Genomic DNA, 19881 nt, shown 5'->3' on the forward strand with positions numbered 1-19881 from the left:
GTACTGTGAAAGGGATAGAGCTGAATTTATTTTATATATCCCACAGCAACATTAGAATGCTTAAAAAAACACAACCTATTATTTTTTTTTTTTACCAGTCTGATGGAAGCAGACTAGAATCCTCTCAATGGAAATGGACTTCTGTGTTATGTAATTTGAATCTTGCGAGATTATTCCGACATAAGTCTACGAACAACTTGCAGTTTCTTGTTTACTAAGAGAGCACACAGATTAATCTATTGTCTACTTTCCTCTCCATGAATATAGATGTGTTTATCCCTATTTCGTTGCTGGTTTGTTTTGGGAGCAGCCTCTTCACTGTCTTAAGACTTATTCAGCCTGTGGCACTGGCACATTACAGTCTTGTTGAGGTACCCACATGTCAGAATCTTTTAACTAGGGTGAAATCTCAGCAAGCCTGGAAACAAACACGGAATAGCTCTACTTTCCCTGGGGGCAGAGCGGGAATAGGAATATTGCTTGGAATCACTCCCATTAATGCCACATTGCCTGAAGATCTCTACCCAAAGGCCCTGCAAAAATACCACTGGCCCCTTGTTCAATGATCCTTTCATGACATGCCAATGGTTGCCTCCTTCAAGGTCTTCTTGGTGTGTCATTCTGGTGGTGCTTGTGAGGACACGGTTGTTGTCGTCAACTCTGCCCTCAGCCCACAGGCCTTAACGACACTTTCCATACTCTACCCTTTTAAAACCTATGTTCTTCAAAGACAAAGGAGGGCGCTGAGTTGACTATAATCCAGACCATCTTCTCACATAGTAGCAAACTCATATAGAAAACAATACTGTAAACCAAACAGGTGTAGGATTTAATTTGATCACTCTTTTGTTGAATTTTTCTTTGCTGCAGGAAATGCAGATGAGCTTTGTGATTTAAATAAATTCACTGAAAACCTGCACTAAAATAGGGTTATATTAACAGTATTACTTTTTTCATTTAGCCTACTTCTGTCCAGCTAATAGCCTAACCATCGATCAAGCAACATTATGGACTAAACATTCAAATCCTGTTGCTGCAGGATCATTTTGCTACAACAATACTGGTCAAATGTAAGATCCTACATCTGTACTATATTGCATCTTATGATGCTCCAATAATAGCCTGTCCCAACCTCACCCCTTACCCACAAGGAAAAGCCAATGTCTGAATAATTCACGGTGGGCCTAAGATTCAAGTTCATGCCACAAAGATACAGCAATGATATGACAAAGTGGTTTGGTGCTCTGTTTTTTTGGGCCTCTCTCGAGGGTCAGCAAACTGCCTCTATTTTACCCATCATCACAAAGATTTACACATATTAGCTCTTTTCAGCATTGAGAGCCACCTTGGGTGAAAACGGAGGGATCTGCATTTCCGCACCTGGGAGCCCACCCAGAATTATGAAACCCATTGTAATCCGCATGGCCTTGGTTATGAGGTACTGTGATTTCTTTAGGATAAGGGAGCTGGGAGTCGGGGCCATGGGGTGACAATTTAAATCAAAGCAAATAATGTTTTAAGGTGCTATCTAGAATATAAAAAAATTGCTGTACCCATAGGAGAGCCCTTTGAAGAACCATTTTTGGTTCCATGTAGAACCCTTTCCATGTTTTAACTTTCCACCCCCTTTCCTTTTGCTTTCAACATGGAACCCAAAAGGGTTTTACCTGGAACCAAAAACATTTTTTCTATGGGGACAGCCAAAGAACCTGGGCCACTCAAGGACATTAAGAGACTTGTCCCGAAGCCACTCCTGCATTGTGTTGGCTGTGTGATTAGGGTTGTGTCCTGTTGGAAGGTGAACCTTCACCCCAGTCTGAGGTCCTGAGCGCTCTGGAGCAGGTTTTCATCAAGGATCTCTCTGTACTTTGCTCCGTTCATCTTTGCCTTGATCCTGACTAGTCTAGTGGTCCTTGCCACTGAAAAACATCCCCGCAGCATGATGCTGCCACCACCATGCTTCACCGTAGGGATGTTGCCAGGTTTCCTCCAGATTTAACACTTGGCATTCAGGCCAAAGAGTTCAATCTTGGTTTAATCAGACCAGACAATCTTGTTTCTCATGGTCCGAAAGTCCTTTAGGTGCCTTTTGGCAAACTCCAAGCGGCCTGTCATGTGCCTTTTTACTGAGGAGTGGCTTCCGTCTGGCCACTCTACCATAAAAGCCTGATATGAGTACTGCAGAGATGGATTTCCTTCTGGAAGGTTCTCCAATCTCCACAGACGAACTCTGGAGCTCTTTGAGTGACCACCGGGTTCTTGGTCACCTCCCTGACCAAAAGCCCTTCTTCCCCGATTACTCAGTTAGGCCAGGCAGCCAGCTCTAGGAAGAGTCTTGTGGGTTCCAAACTTCTTCCATTTAAGAATGATGGAGGCCACTGTGATCTTGGGGACCTTCAATGTTGCAGAAATGTTTTGGTACCCTTCCCCAGATCTGTGCCTCGACACAATCCTGTCTCGGAGCTTTAGGGACAATTCCTTCAACCTCATTGCTTGGTTTTTGCTCTGACACGCACTGTCAACTGTAGGACATTATATAGACAGGTATGTGCCTTTCCAAATCATATCCAATCAACTGAATTTACTTCAGGTAGATTCCAATCAAGTTGTAGAAACATCTCAAAGATCATCAATGGAAACAAGAAGCAACTGAGCTCAATTTCGAGTCTCATAGCAAAGGGTCTGAATATGTAAATAAGTTATTTCTGTAAACATCTGTTTTTGATTTGTCATTATGGGGTATTGTGTGTAGATTGATGAGGAAAATATTTTTTTTAACGCATTTTAGAATAAGGCTGTAACATAACAAAATGTGGAAAAGACCAAGGGGTCTGAACACTTTCCGAATACACTGCATAGTATTAATCAAGTAAAAGAGATTGATGCTAGTCTAGTCTGGATGCTGGTCTGGATGCTAGTGACAACAGGCCAGCTTCAAAAGGTAAAAGACTGGAAGTTTAAAACCAGGGTAATGGGTCAGTGTGGCTGGTATTTAAAGGTCTTAAATTGGAGCGATTCGCAAAGACAAAAAGATGGGGAACTATTTTTCAGTGTTGTATCCTTTTGCTGTGTTATGACAACTTTCATATTCAGTTACATCCATCTCTTGGTGTACCCATTCCCCGCCATCCAAAATAATTGTAATAGACTAGCACTAGAACATACTAGAAACTCTCAAAAAGGTAATGACTATGTTTCAACAGAGCATGGAACAGCTATTCAAAAATGTTCTCTGTCAAAGGTTCATTGTTAGCCTGAAGAAATGTCAAATAGGGTATAGATGTAGTCATACACAGCAGGTGGCATGACAAATTGCTGTTCAAATACCAAATGATGAAGAGAAAATGGAATAGAAATGCCAAAACAAAGAAGCAGCCTGATGTCCTGCATTTTGTCAAATTAGGGCTTCTTCCAAAGCCGAAAGAAAAACACCCGCTTACTAGTTGTGGGAGGGAAAGAGCTGAAAGCACTCATAAGCACTGTTATTCTGTCTTTTTATAAAACTTTTTATCTGAAATGATATTGATAGAAAACTTTAGAACGGTTACAATGTCTTCCTTTTCCTATAAAACGATGCATAAGAAACATTGTTTTTTTGAATTGTTGAACAGAGACCAGAAGAAACTCGACTTTACAGACAGAAATTTAAAGGGAAGTCACATTGGGCCAGTGCAAGTAGGTTGATTCCCAGACTTTAAACGCTACTTGAATAAGTCATGTCCCTCGTCTATTGGGGTTGGCAAAGGTCCTCCTATTCTTTAAATTCCTCTCACTCTGGGGGGTGCAAATGCGGGCACTATCCTCCTCAGTGAATTTCTTAAAAATAGTAAAACCTAAAAAAAAGTTAGCCTTTTTAGATCAAACTATATTAAATATTTTCACAGCACCAAATAATATATTAAATCACACTGTTTTGCAAAGAAGGTCTACAGTAGCCTCAACAGCACTCTGTAGGGCAGCACTAAGGTGTAGGCAGAGGACAGCTAGCTTCCATCCTCATCTGGGTACATTGACTTCAATGCAAAACCTAGGAGGCTCATGGTTCTCACCCCCTTTCGTAGACTTACACAGTAATTATGACAAATTCCGGAGGACGTCTCCAACCTGTTAGAGCTCTTGCAGCATGAATTGATATGCTGTCCACCCAATCAAAGGATCAGAGAATGAATCTAGTACTGAAAGTATAAGCTACAGCTAGCTATCACCTCAGTGCATAAAATGTGTTGAGTAGTTGACTCAAAGAGAGAGAAAGACAATAGTTTAACAAAATTGAACAAAAAATGGAGAAGCAAGAGAGCTATAGCTATATGTGACTCACCACCTGGATTTGGTCTTATGTAGCAACATTTGAAATTGTGTTTTTTACATTGGATAAAAGTAGAGACTCAGAGCTACAAAATGGTATATCATACACTGCATTGTTGAGGAACAATGGGAAAGTAATTCTGCTTTGAAAGTTGAACTTGAACTCTCACTTGTGAGAAAATGGCCTTGTTTTGGAATGGAATGTTTTGGTATCTAGTGAACAACTCTTCATTGTCTACACCCATACAACATCGTTCACACCCTCTTAAGCTTTAGCCCCACCCATCTCGTTTCGCCCTCAGAACGTTCAGAGCACACACTTGACGCTCTGGCCGATGATTTGTTTACTTATGGATAACATGAAAACAGCCTAACCAGCTCTGCTTGCAACAATTTCATTACGCTCTTTTGCAGACCTTTACTGACACCGGCCTTATTCGACATGTGTTGCAAACTTTAGCTTCAGACATGAAGCTAGCTAGCTAAGTAAACAAGGAACCTAGCTAGGTAAACAACGTGTAAGATCACACACATCACGTAACGCTACCTAACAAACCAGCCAGCTAAAGTTAGCTAGTTAAACAACAATGAACATAGGAACGACATGATTTGGCCCTACGCTGCATGAATATGCTGGGAGCTAACCAACCAGGTAGCTAACATTAGGCTTTAACTAGCAAAGCAAAAAGCTCTTGGATACGAATAATAACATCAGCTAGGGAGCCAGCCAGCTAACGTTAGCTAGCTACAGTTGAAGTTGGAAGTTTACATACACTTAGTTTAGAGTCATTAAAACTTGTTTTTCAACCACTGCACAAATATCTTGATAACAAACTATAGTTTTGGCAAGTTGGTTAGGACATCTACTTTGTGCATGACACAAGTAATTTTTCCAACAATTGTTTACAGACAGATTATTTCACTTATAATTCACTGTATCACAATTCCAGTGGGTCAGAAGTTTACATGCACTAAGTTGACAGTGTCTTTAAACAGCTTGGAAAATTCCAGAAAATTATGTCATGGCTTTAGAAGCTTCTGATGGGCTAATTGACATCATTTGAGTCAATTGGAGGTGTACCTGTGGATGTATTTCAAGGCCTACCTTCAAACTCAGTGCTTCTTTGCTTGACATCATGGGAAAATCAAAATAAATCAGCCAAGACCTCAGAAAACAATTGTGGACCATACTTCCAAAGTTGTGGCGAAATGGCTTAAGGACAACAAAGTCAAGGTACTGGAGTGGCCATCACAAAGCCCTGACCTCAATCCTATATACAATTTGTGGACAGAACTGAAAACGTGTGTGCAAGCAAGGAGGCCAACAAACCTGACTCAGTTTTACCAGCTCTATCAGGAGGATTTGCCAAAATTCACCCAATTTATTGTGGGAAGCTTGTGGAAGGCTACCCAAAACGTTTGACCCAAGTTAAACAATTTAAAGGTAATGCTACCAAATACTAATTGAGTGTATGTAAACTTCTGACCCACTGGGAATGTGAAGAAAGAAATAAAAGCTGAAATAAATAATTCTCTCTACTATTATTCTGACACTTCACATTCTTAAAATGAAGTGGTGATCCTAACTGACCTAAGACAGGGAATTTTTACTAGGATTAAATGTCAGGAATTGTGAAAAATGTAGTGTAAATGTATATGGCTAAGGTGTATGTAAACGTCCAACTTCAACTGTAGATAACAGTACACTAGCTTGAAATGAAACCACTTTCTGTCATAATTAGAAATCTGTAATATCTGAAAATGTAGCTAGCTAACGCTAGACTAGCTTACTTGTATACAACATCATGCATGATGGACACCCCTCCCTGTCATGGATGCCATGCCACAGTTGCCCTTAGTTTGAAGATGTAATTGGGAGACAGGTGTTTTCTCCATCTCTTTAGCTATCATACTCTAATTCCACTGAGAGCAACACTTCGCTATGCAGCTCCATTACACAAGACATTTTTTTATAAAGCCGCGTTTGACAGGATTACTAAAACAGACTGACCAGCTCAATTAGACAAAAGTCTTCTATATGGCAGACCAATCCTCTCTCGGCGTGTCCAGCCCACTCATGCTTTCTAACTGTACCCTATACTGCATGATAGTAGCGGGTTTCCTAACGTGTTAGTTCTAGTAGCTATGTTGACTAGCTTTGACATTAGCTAATATGGTGACAATGATGTAGGCTGTGTGTAGCAGTTAGAGGTTATGATATGAAGGTTTGGCTTGAAGGTTTGGCTTCAGTGGCCACAGACCACAAGCGAATGGAAAAGGTGAGAGGAGGAGAGCGTATCTTAAACTGAAGCAAATGGAATGAAACAAGGATAAACACCTGAATTTGTCCAATAGAAACTCTTGTTTGCAACTGTTGGACTAATGATTACACCTTAGATCAGCTAGATGCAGGCAAGAGTGTGCAAGGCGGTATTGAATGTGTCACTGTCAGTCACCTTGATTACTCAATTTTTTCTATTTATCCGTGTATCTATGTTGTAAACTTTCATTCATCAGCTAGATTATTGCAACCTCATGATAGCTATAGAGACATTTTTGTATCATGTAGTATCCTATACCTATTGATGTTACATTGAACTGGGTTAATGGAATATGAATGACAGTCATACAATTTGCTGTAATAGAAATAAGGCCATGCTCATTTAAAAAAAAAGAGAAATCGTCCTCCCTAATCTTAAACGTCAACGACCGTTACTGGCCGGCACAAAGGGCCCCTTAACCTCTCATGGTTACCAAAGAGGTTGAGTGTATTAGTATATTTCTCACAGTCATAATTGAATTGATCCATGAAAAAATGCCCTAGCAACTAAACTAAAATCCATGTATTCTGTGTTGGAGTGTTGACAGACATCAGCAGTTCCTTTTAATATGTTAAGTCAGTCTGCATTTTGAATTCATCACAGAATTCTTCAGACATATTTGATCCATTAATGATTACCTGGAAGTAAAAAAACTAAACATTCTTAATGTCCCACCAGGGAAATTCATTGTGCAATCAGGGGTTCACAACACAGAGCATGCAGGCATATTACCCAAGCTGTTCATTTAAGTCTGTTCAAACAGAGCTCATTAAGATCAGGTGTGACTAATTAGTGGGCGAGGTCAACAAACCTGAACAAGATAGAGGATAGAGATTGTTTTGTTGATCCTGAGAACTGTATGTGCGTTTTTAAATAACCTTCTTGGAACGTTCTCTGAACGTTAATGTTTTCTTGTGGTTTTTATGGAAAGATTTCTTAACGTTCCTTGAACATTAATTTAAATAGAAACATGAGGAAACCTGTAGAAAATATTATGCTGAAGTAATGAAATTCTCACAGAAGAACTTTGTTTCTTAACATTCATAAAACAGTTTGAGAACATGGCTTTAAATAGAACCATGAAGAAACCTGTAGGAAACGTTATGCCGAAGTACTGAAATTCCCACAGAATAACATTGTTAATTAATGTTCTCTAAACTATTTGAGAACATTCCAAATGTCAAACCAGTTGGAAAATGTTCCTAGAACATTGCCAAAATTTAAATGAAATCAAACCATATTTGAACTTTTAGGAAACATTAAAATTACTTTTTTTTGTCAAGAATGTTCCAAAGCCAAGCGACTATCCTGCACCATTCCCAGAAAGTTGTGGGAAGGTTGTACGCAAAATATCCATAGGACAACCACCCTGTCACCATCCTCTAAGAAACATAAGGTTCTCAGAACGCTAGCTAACTGGGTAAACACCACACTTGACGGAAAACGCAGTTTTAACATGTAAACAAATATATCAGTCTTGCCTCTAGATTAGAGAGATTGCTTCAAGTAAAGGCTGTCTATACACCAACCACACTATATTAAATGAGTAACAAGTGTTATGTTCCTGTATGACCTGACCTCACTCATCAATCTATATTTCCTTCGAACAATGTAATGATGAATGACCTATGTTTAGGAAGATATATTGAGAATTAATTGTCTCTATTCTAATAACATCATTGTATAGTACTGTATAGGTAACACACAACCCTGAGCTGCTACAGCCATTTGTTTCTACACTGAACAAAACTATAACCATTTCTAATATTTTAATGAGTTACATTTCATATAAGGAAATCAGTCAATTCAAATGAATTCATCAAGCCCTAAACTATGGATTTCACATGATTGGGCAGGTGTGCAGCCATAGGTGGGCCTGTGAGGGCCAACCAGAATGAGTTTTTCCTCACAAAAGGGATTGATTAAAGACAGAAATACTCCTCACCCCCTCAGACAATCCCACAGGTGAAGAAGCCGGATGTGGAGGTCCTGTGCTGGTGTGGTTACACGAGGTCTGTGGTTGTGAGGCCGGTTGGACGTATATCCAAATGTTCGAAAACGACGTCGGATGTAGCTTATCGTAGAGAAACGAACATTCAATTCTCTGGCAACAGCTCTGGTGGACATTCCTGCAGTCAGTATGCTTATTGCATGCTCCCACAAAACTTGAGACATCTGTGTCATTGTGTTGTGCAACGAAACGGCAAATTTTAAAGTGGCCATTTATTGTCCCCAGCACAAGGTGCACCTGTGTAATGATCATGCTGTTTAATCAGCTTCTTGATATGTCACACCTGTCAAGTGAATGGATTATCTAGGCAAAAGAGAAATGCTCACCAAAAAGGATATAAACAAATTCATGCACAACATTTGAGAGAAATACACTTTATGTGTGTATGGAACATTTCTGGGATTTTCTATTTCAGCTCATGAATCATGGGACCAACACTTTAAATCGTGCGTTTATATTTTTGTTCAGTGTATTATGAATGAGTTGTGGTAACGCATCATCAGCCATTATGCTGTGGTGCTTCAGGTGAGTATTTCACCTTATCTCAAAAGAGGAGGGTACAAGAACTAAGAACAAAAAACATGTAGAGAAAGAAAGATTGGAAGATGAATTGAACAACTTGGGAGGGAGGGAGAGGGAAGGAAGAGGGAGATGAGCCAATTAGTGACTTACATAAGGAAGCCTCTCCTGCCACCACCCTTATTGTCCTAATAAGCATAGTGACCACAGCATGGTCAAAACAACTCTAACATGCATGAGGTATTTTCCTATCTGGGCTGTTGGTGTGGGGGTGAAAAGACCTACAGCCACTGACACACCAGACACTCTTGTCTGGCTGGCTGGCCCCTGCTATACAGACCAGGGGTAGCTGGTATCTATGACCTCCAAAACAAAAACATAAGGGGGCACTGAAGTGAGCCCTGAGGTGGGGTCTGAGGTGAGTTGATTTTGTGTGCATGACAAAGAGAGCTGCCTCTCTCTCTCTCCTCTTGAGTGACACAGTGTTGACATTCGAGGACACTTGATTACAATGTAGCCAGGCTAGATGGTATCCACTCAGTGCTACATCTCACCCATCTCAATCACTTCAACCATGTTCAACAAGATCCCAAAATCATGCACAGTGCTGAATGAGATTACTAACAACTGCTGTGGGGGAGATAAAAAGACCACAGAAACAGTAGGTATTCAAACTGTAGAACCCAGTTCCCTACATTTGGATATAAAAAAATGATTTTATCAAACAAAACTATGCTACATTTTTATCTCTGGGACCCTCAGGATGACAAATCCGAGCAAGATTACTGAATTTAAGTACATTATTTACCTTCAAAGGTGAATATATCAAACTAGTTGCTGTGATAAAAGTTTTTCATTGTTGTGCACTCGCCTCAAACAGTAGCATGGTATTTTTTCACTCTAATAGCTACTGTAAATTGGACAGTGCAGTTAGATAAACAATAATTTAAGCTTTCTGCACATATAAGACATGCATATGTCAGAGGGGAGATTCAGAGATGGTTGGGTTGACTGCGAAAGACACATTTTATTTGAATGTATTTAGTTGTGCAGATATCCCCTTTCCCTTACACAACCTTGGATTTGGATGGTGAAAGTAAGCCTGCTCCTATTTGTTTGTGCAGTCAGCCAATTCCTCTGGTTGTTGACAGACTGCAGGCTATAGGCCAAAGTGTATGTTTGTATTTGTGGCTCAATGCTAAATACCAGCTCCACCTCTAACCCTCAACAAAACCCTAACCCTAGTTTTATGTCCACACAATGGCTCAACCCTAACCTTAACCTTATAAGCCTAAACCTTCCCCACATGTGCCAGATCTTGAATCCAGTAGGACTCATGTCTTATAGGCAATGTTTAGATTTCCTTTGTGTGTGTGATGTTCTAAAGTCCAGGTAAACTGTGGACAACTAGCCCTGACTGGAGTGGAAAAACGCGTCATGGAGTTTCATTGGAGTCTAATTAGAGTCAATATAAAAACAAGTGGGGAGAGGCTTAGCAAAGGGTAAACACATGAAAAACAAATACCTGGGCCTGTTCAGGAGGACACACCAGAGGAAAACATATTGCAATGAAAATGTTCATTAGGCATCGAATAGAAGAAAATGGATTGAAACAGGGTCGATGTCATGGAGCTGAATAATTATATCAAAGTAAAAATGAGTCACTGATTAAAACTGTTGATTTAAAAAGCTATTGTAAATGCAGAATGGTTCTCCGTTATTTTGATTGTTTGGTTGTTGTAACCTCAGACCCCGCGCCAGAACAAATCAGTTCGATGGGATTTCCGTAGGTGGGTCCAATTTTTCAGTGGAACTCCTATGTGTGCACGCGCCTGCACACATTGTTTAAATTGCTGTAATTGTAAAGACCATAGGCTACTCATGAGTTTCAAGGAAGCTTGTAATTTATCCTACCATATTTATGTATCAGCTATACACATTTTCGTGGGAACAGTTAAGCAATAACGCCTGAGGAGGTGTGGTATGTGGCCAATATACCACGGCTAAGGCCAATATACCACGGCTGTTCTTATGCATGACACAACGCGGAGTGCCTCGACACAGCCCTTATCCGTGGTATAGTAGCCATATATCACAAACCCCTGAGGTGCCTTATTGCTATTATAAACTGGTTACCAATGTATTTTAGAGCAGTAAAAATACATGTTTTCTCATACCCGTGGTAGACGGTCTGATAAACCACGGCTGTCAGCCAATCAGCATTCAGGGCTCGACCCACCCAGTTTATAATTTCAATCAAATAATAACGATTTCCTTTCTCAAAATCATTGTCACGTGCTTAATCATACAAATCGGAAGTCAAACTATAAACATCTAAAAGTTCAAATTAAAAATGCAGAGAGCACTAGCCACTGCCATATGGACACACTGTGATCCATTGACGGCTAAAGAAATTAGCATATAGAACGCAGAGATAGCCGACAGGGCCAATGCAGCAGTAGGACTATAACTTCCATCGTCAACTAAGTAAAATACATACGCCTAAAGCCGACAAATAAAAACAGTAGAAAATATCCTGATGAAAATTCTGGTTCTTTCAATCACATTTATCTCTCTTCCCTGCCTGTCTCCCTTCCTTTCCATCTGTCTTGACTAGAGCTATTGCTAGTGAAGTTCAATATTGTATCAAATTATCACAGGGTCCCACCGAAGTTGTCTCTAACGAATTTGCAACATTTGATCAACTAGCCTATTCTGGGCCCTCAAGTTTCCTGTGCCAGTGAGCTCGGGACATGAAGCTATTTTTTATGATGTTTCCACTGGATATATGGGATCATCAGATCGTGATATTTTGCTCTTTCACACTGAGGCTTGTTGATTATCGTGGCCGGGAGTTCTGGAAAGATTTTTCAAATAGGCCTACTGACGAACTATCATTCACAATGGATGTTACAAAAGCAGACTTTGTTGACTTGTGTGAGGTGAATAAAAAATGTGTTTGTTAAGACAATCAGAAATAAGACATTGCCAAATGAGAACTCTCCAACATATGCATGCATTCTGGAGACGCACCATATCTTCATCTTGTTTAAAACGGGAACGTTTTTCATCCATAAATTAAAATATCGCCCCCTAGTCGAAAAAGGTTAAGACAATCAGAAATAAGACATTGCCAAATGGGAACTCTCCTACATATGCATGCATTCTGGAGACGCACCATATCTTCGCCCACACCTCTCCCCTTCTACTTGATGCAACATCTTAAATTATACTCAATACACATTATCTTCACACATATTATAGACACCTTTTACTGACAGCCTCAACTCAATCAGCTAGTTTTGGTGAATATAGCTAGCAGCGGTCGTCATCTAGCTTGGTAGCAATGTCAGCAATATGACATAGCTAACTACTTTGGACTATATGCACTAATGCACCATAGTACTTACCTTGAAAGGCAATTGTACATGACTGTTTACCTGCATAAAATATTAGACGTATCTCAAGTTTACTTACATAACATATTGACTTTGCTTCTAGGTGTTACACAAATTAACGTCTGGACAGAAACAAAAGTGATCCTTCAATGCGCCTATCCTCCACGCAATCTCCAAAATACAGCAGCCACAGGACAACTTTGTTTTGATGTCGTAAAGGACCAATCTCAGAAACTGAAGAGATGTAGCTAGCTAATGACCTCCTTTTGCACGTGGAAAGAAACAGTGGACAGAGACTTGCTTGCTACGTTAGCTAGCTAGCTGGGATTTTCTACAAGGAATCTGCCTCCCGAAAAGGCTTCTCCCAAGCTTGACACCTACTCCCGCTGCCTGCTGCTTGGATTCCACCTGGCGATCTTTTCACCGTCTGCCTTTGCCTGTCTCCCCCTGCCTACTATTTATTTATTTTATCTCATACTTTTATAGCCTACTCGACTCATAGAGAGCTACTCTCTCAAGATATCTTGTTGGGGCGAGTGACACATTGAACTTATAAATGGCTAGTCATTCTTGTGGGCCGGCTAAGGAGTATTGGTGTCTCAGAGGGGTCTTAGGCCTGGTTTGCTAACTACCTCCCTCAAAGAGCGCAGTGTATAAAGTCAGAACATCTGCTGTCTCATCCACTGCCTGTCACCAAGGGAGTACTCCAAGGCTCGATCCTAGGCCCCACGCTCTTCTCAATTTACATCAACAACATAGCTCAGGTAGTAGGATGCTCTCTCATCCATTTATAAGCAGATGATACAGTCTTATACTCAGTTGGTCCCTCCATGGATTTTGTGTTAAACGCTTTACAACAAAGCATTCTTATTGTCCAACAAGCGTTCTCTAGGTAGTGGTAGTTAGCACACCAGGCCAAAGACCCCTCAGAGACACCACTACTTCTTAGCCGGCCCACAAGAATGAAATGGTCTACCATATCAAAAATAAAAATAGCAGCACAACATTGCTTAAAATCAAGGGCAATGGTGACATCATTTGGGACCTTTAAGGTTGCAGTGACACATCCATAACCAGAGCGGAAATTAGATTGCATACCAGAGAGAATATTTTAGACATCAAGAAAGCCAGTCAGTTAATTGTTGACAAGTTTTTCCCAACACTTCTGATAAATTTGCCAAATAGAAATTTGCCTATAACAGTTAAGATCAGCTTGATCTCTCCCTTTGAATAAAGGACACACCATGGCTGTCTTCCAAGCAATGGGAACCTCCCCAGACAGGAGAGACAGGTTAAAAAGGTGAGAAATAGGCTTGATGATGATAGGGGCTGCAACCTTAAAGAAAAAAGGGTCTAACGATCCTCTGTGGCTAAGTCATGCTCCCTGGGGAAGTATTTTGAATGGTTTTATTTAGACAGTAGTAATTATATAATTTTGGCAAAACTTCAATTTACTTTCGGGAAATCCAGCATCCTTACAGTGGTCTGTGCACCTGCCAACTTTCCTTTCCAATTCCTAAGAGGCTGAAACCAGACATCTGTATATAATGACGAGATGTTCATGTCTCCACCCTAACAATAGGAGTCTTTGTCCCAAAGGCGGGAAGGCAGGTGACAAGCTTAGGTCTGCATATTATTCCCATGGAAATGCATTGGGCTTATACTGGACAGATGTTGGCGAGAGTGAGCCCTCTCGCTTCACCTCTTCCTCTCTGCTGAAACTATATCACCGCAGAAAGCACCCGAGCGAGCGAAACAGCGCCCCTCTATATGTCACCCATGTATCTGCTGTCTGGACAGAAATAGTATGACATGCCATTTTGGTCCAAACAGCACCAGATACTGTATACTGTCAAACATACTGATACGGCCTGTGTCATGAAATTGTACCCTCCATCATTTCACTCATTCAGCAATACTTCCTCAATGGGCCAGAAGGTTATGTCACAATGTGTAACCTTAACTGGTCTGAGACTGACAGAGGCTAATGTGCCTTTGGCTTAGGCCATGTGGCTCTGCTGATGCTGGTATTACAGTGCTTCAGCCACACCGTGGGAAGACTGCGGATAGTTTTATGAACCTCAGAAATAGCCTGCCCTGTGCTAACAGCATGTGGATTTGTAATTAAAAGACAAGCTCATTCCCATGTAAGGGTTATCTGTCGATTTTACGGTATTACTGGTCAAATAAATAATATCCACGCACGCACACACACACACACACACAACCATGACCCAGTTTTTAGTTGGGGAACAACACTTTTATTTAGATGTGGTGTAAGCTAGGACATTTGAATCTATTCTAGTGATTTAATTTGATAGGATTTGGTTACAGCACTTTTCTTTAACAGCAGGTTAGTTGACAGCCGGTCAATCTATTCATAATCCATTATTCATAGATGTAAGTGTTGTTGTTGAAATGTCTCTTGGCAGAATAAACATGAACCTGGGGCATGTTAGTCATCCTAGTTTAGTGCTGTGTTTCCCCTACAATGTGACATAAAAAAGTACAAATGGATTGATACATTAATATCAGTGAACAATAATGTAATTTGCGACTCTTCATTTCTTCATACACTCATCAATCAATTCAGACATGGATTTTCAAACTGAACAGCGATAGCTATCCTCTACCAGGACAGTAGAATATATTTCAGCAAAACATGTCCAGCAGCGGTATGTGGTATGTGCCTCTCACGCTTAGTGTGATTATTATTAGGCTACCCTTTTCACTCTGTGACACTGGACAATAATTTAACAACATTCCTCATTCCCCGATAGCATCATATTCTCCAGAGCAGCTGTGAAGGAAGTATACGTTGCCAGGACATGACAGACCAGATGTATGCTACATGTCGTGACCTTTGTGTTGTGTTATATCTGGGGGATAACTGCAAGATGGCGAAGAGAAAACAGCGGATCATGGTCTTCTGGCCTGATCACTCATCTAGTTTGAAAGCACATTAAGATGTTACGACGTCAAGAATAATATGTATGTGGCTGTATGTGGATATTATGTTTGTACATGAAGAGTTATCCGGATATGAAAAGAGCGTATAGCAGAAGGGGGGGGGGCAAATCAGGTCTGTAGGACAACGCATATTGAATGCTGCATGGAAATACAAGTTGCAGATGTTGAGTGGAGAGTGGAGAGGTACAGTAGTAGTAGTCATTGTTCTAATCTCGACGGTCTTTTGGCACCATCTAGTGTTTCATTACTGCTACACTACCTCGTGGATGAAATGAATGGCATTGCGCTGCAATGAATGCATCTTTATGAATTTCTTCACTCTCCTCTAGAAAACAACTAAACTGTACATCCTGGTTTTCTATGCATATATTGTTTAGATGTTTACATTAAAACATATCAGTGCCATACAAAAATTGTATAAATAGTCCATGCTTTACATGATCAATTATTTAGGTCAATGGTCAGTAACAATCGATACATATATTGATAAGTCGGGGGCTTTAGCGAGAAAAAAAAACCCTGTTACAAAGCGGATAAAAACATTACATTTGGTACAAAAATTCCTCAGGTTATATGAAAACATCTCAGAAGGGGTGCTCATTTCAAAATTAACCAGGAAGCGGAATTCAAAATGGCCACCAATGGAGACGATAATAAATCCATAGTCAAATTTAAAACATCTTACTAAGTCAAATTTTCAATAACAAAAAACAAGTAATAATACATCAAATGTATTCTTAAATTCTGATTAGTGAAGAAAAAGAAAAAGGACTTAGGGCCCTGGTTCACGTGCCAGCATAACGGCATAATGCAGTGTATGACAATCCAAAATCCTGGCATTGACACTTTTGGAAACAGAAGGGGTCACTTTTACAGCTACACCACAGGAGTTCTCTGCAAACTGCATCAGTCTCTGGTAAGAGTTTCCTCAAAGGTGTCCAGGAATCAACTGTTTTAGCCCATCCAAGATTGAATGGTTTTCAGACTTGTTGACCAAATGCTTGTTTGATACACTGCTTGGTTTGCATGGTGCACCAGTGCAGAGGTATGTTCTCCATTGAAAATTACCTCTTGGAGAAGAGATCCTTCTTCAGATCAGTGACACAATCTCGGCTGTTGTCTTGTATCTCTCAAGCAAAGTGAAAGTGGACGAATCCAGATCAAGGTATGAAATGGTTCATCTGCCATCGAAACAAAGGCATTAGTCACCTCTGGAGATGACTTCCATGCTGTCTTTTTGCCCTTTCCGTGAAACCTTGAGGTTGTATAACAACTTGTGAATGCATAGAAGTGCACCCTTTAAAATATTAATTAATATATCCGAAAGATCATCTCTACCAAACGTGACGCTTTAATCCGCTGCATAAGTTTCATATCAAGGTGATATTACATAAATTGTATCATAATGTGACAGCCTATGCAAGAACCACCATCTCCAGTTTAAGGTCATATTCAGAGTAAATTACCCATGTTCTCAATAAATGAGCTATGGTGGCCATATTGGATTATGTTTAAAAAAAATAGAGGTGCCATGCCCCAATTTTTGCAGTGGTGGAGAAGTACTCAATTGTCATACTTGAGTAAAAGTAAAGATACCTTAATATAAAATAACTTAGGTAAAAGTCACCCAGTAAATTACTACTTGAGTAAAAGTATCTGATTTTAAATGTACTTAAGTACACTGATGGAAAAGGTACTTAATTGTCATACTTGAGGAAAAGTAAATGCCATACATCAAATTCCTTGTATTAAACAAACTAGATGATACAATTTCTTTAATTATTTTTAGACAGACATAATTTACAAACACAGAAGTTGTGTTTAGTGAGTCTGCCAGATCGGAGACAATAAGGATGACAAATCTAGCTCAAGTCAACATGCAAAACCCGCAATGCTCTGGGTCTGCGACCAAACGACCACCCCTCATCACTGTCAAACGCTCCCTAACACACTTCTGTGAGCAGGCCTTTCTAATCGACCTGGCCGGGGTATCCTGGAATGACATTAACCTCATCCCGTCAGTAGATGATGCCTGGCTATTCTTTAAAAGTGCCTTCCTCACCATCTTAAATAAACATGCCCCATTAAAAAAATGTAGAACGAGGAATAGATATAGCCCTTGGTTCACTCCAGACCTGTCTGCTCTTGACCAGCACAAAAACATCCTGTGGCGTTCTGCATGAGCATCGAATAGCCCCCGTGATATGCAACTTTTCAGGGAAGTTAGAAACAAATATACGCAGGCAGTTTGAAAAAACTAGCCTTAGCTTTCCTGTAGTACTAACTCAAAAACGTCATTTGCAAATAAATTCATTAGAAATCCTACAATGTGATTTTCTGGATTTTTTTCTTCTCATTTTGTCTGTCATAGTTGAAGTGTACCTATGATGAAAATTACAGGCCTCTCTCATCTTCTTAAGTGGGAGAACTTGCACATTTGGAGGCTGACTAAATAGTTTTTTGCCCCACTGTATATCTATCCTACCCTATCTTTCAAAGGTCTTCGAAAGCCAAGTTAACAAATAGATTACTGACCATTTCGAAATCCACCGTACCTTCTCTGCTATGCAATCTGGTTTCAGAGCTGGTCATGGGTGCACCTCAGCCATGCTCAAGGTCCTAAACAACATCATAACCGCCATCGATAAGAGACATTACTGTGCAGTCGTATTCATCGACCTGGCCAAGGCTTTCGACTCTGTCAATCACCACATTCTTATTGGCAGACTCGACAGCCTTGGTTCCTCAAATGATTGCCTCGCCTTGTTCACCAACTACTTCTCTGATAGAGTTCAGTGTGTCAAATCAGAGGGCATGTGGTCCGGACCTCTGGTAGTCTCTATGGGGGTGCCACAGGGTTCAATCCTCGGGCAGACTATCTTCTCTGTATACATCAATGATGTCGCTCTTGCTGCTGGTGATTCTCTGATACACCTCTACACAGACAACACCATTCTGTATACCTCTGGCCCTTCTTTGGACACTGTGTTTACAAACCTCCAGACGAGCTTCAATGCCATACAACTCTCCTTCCGTGGCCTCCAACTGCTCTTAAATGCAAGTCAAACTAAATGCATGCTATTCAACCGATCACTGCCCGCACCTGCTCGGCCGTCAAGCATCACTATGTACGGCTCTGACTTAGAATATGTGGACAACTACAAATACCTAGGTGTCTGGTTAGATTGTAAACTCTCCTTCCAGACTCACATTAAGCATCTCAAATCCAAAATTAAATCTAGAATCGGTTTCCTATATCGCAACAAAGCATCCTTCACTCATGCTGCCAAACATACCCTCGTATAACTGACCATCCTACCGATCCTCGACTTCGCCGATGACATATATAAATTAGCCTCCAACACTCTACTTAACAAACTGGATGCAGTCTATCACAGTGCCATCTGTTTTGTCACCAAAGCCCCATACACTACCCACCATTGCGACCTGTACGCTCTCGTTGGTTGGCCCTCGCTTCATACTCGTCGCCAAACCCACTGGCTACAGGTTATCTACAAGTCTCTGCTAGGTAAAGCCCCGCCTTATCTCAGCTCACTGGTCACCATAGCAGCACCCACTCGTAGCACGCACTCCAGCAGGTGTATCTCACTCGTCACCTCCAAAGCCAATTCCTCCTTTGGTCGTCTTTTCTTCCAGTTCTCTGCTGTCAATGACTGGAACGAACGGCAAAAAATCTCTGAAGCTGGAGACTCATATCTCCCTCACTAGCTTTAAGCACCAGCTGTCAGAGCAGCTCACAGATCACTGCACCTGTACATAGCCAATCTGTACACAGCCCATCTATCTACCTACCTCATCCTGTATGTATGTATCTCTACTTGCACATCTACCATTCCAGTGTTTAATTGCTATATTGTAATTACTTCGACAACCATGGCCAATTTATTGCCTTAACTCCCTTATCTTACCTCGTTTGCCCTCACTGTATATATACTTTTAGTTTTCTTTGTTCTACTGTATTATTGACTGTATGTTTTGTTTATTCCATGTGTAACTCTGTGTCGTTGTATCTGTCGAACTGCTTTGCTTTATCTTGGCCAGGTCGCAATTGTAAATGAGAACTTGTTCTCAACTTGCCTACCTGGTTAAATAAAGGTGAAATAAAAATAAAATTTCAAAAAACACCAGCAGCCTTCCATTGTCAATACCAGTGATAATAATGAAGGATATTTTGTGAAGTGGTTCCTTGTATCATACAACACAATTTTCAGTCATCTTTTGGCCCATGGTATTACAGACCTTTTTTTGAATTGAGTTTTCAGACAAGTAAAAAATCTGTCCTACTTACAAGTCGCTAAAAAAGTGAATGTCAAGCCCTGTTTAAGGTAAAAAATGA

Source organism: Oncorhynchus keta, chromosome 5 (assembly GCF_023373465.1).
Source record: "Oncorhynchus keta strain PuntledgeMale-10-30-2019 chromosome 5, Oket_V2, whole genome shotgun sequence".
NCBI classification, from domain to species: domain Eukaryota; kingdom Metazoa; phylum Chordata; class Actinopteri; order Salmoniformes; family Salmonidae; genus Oncorhynchus; species Oncorhynchus keta.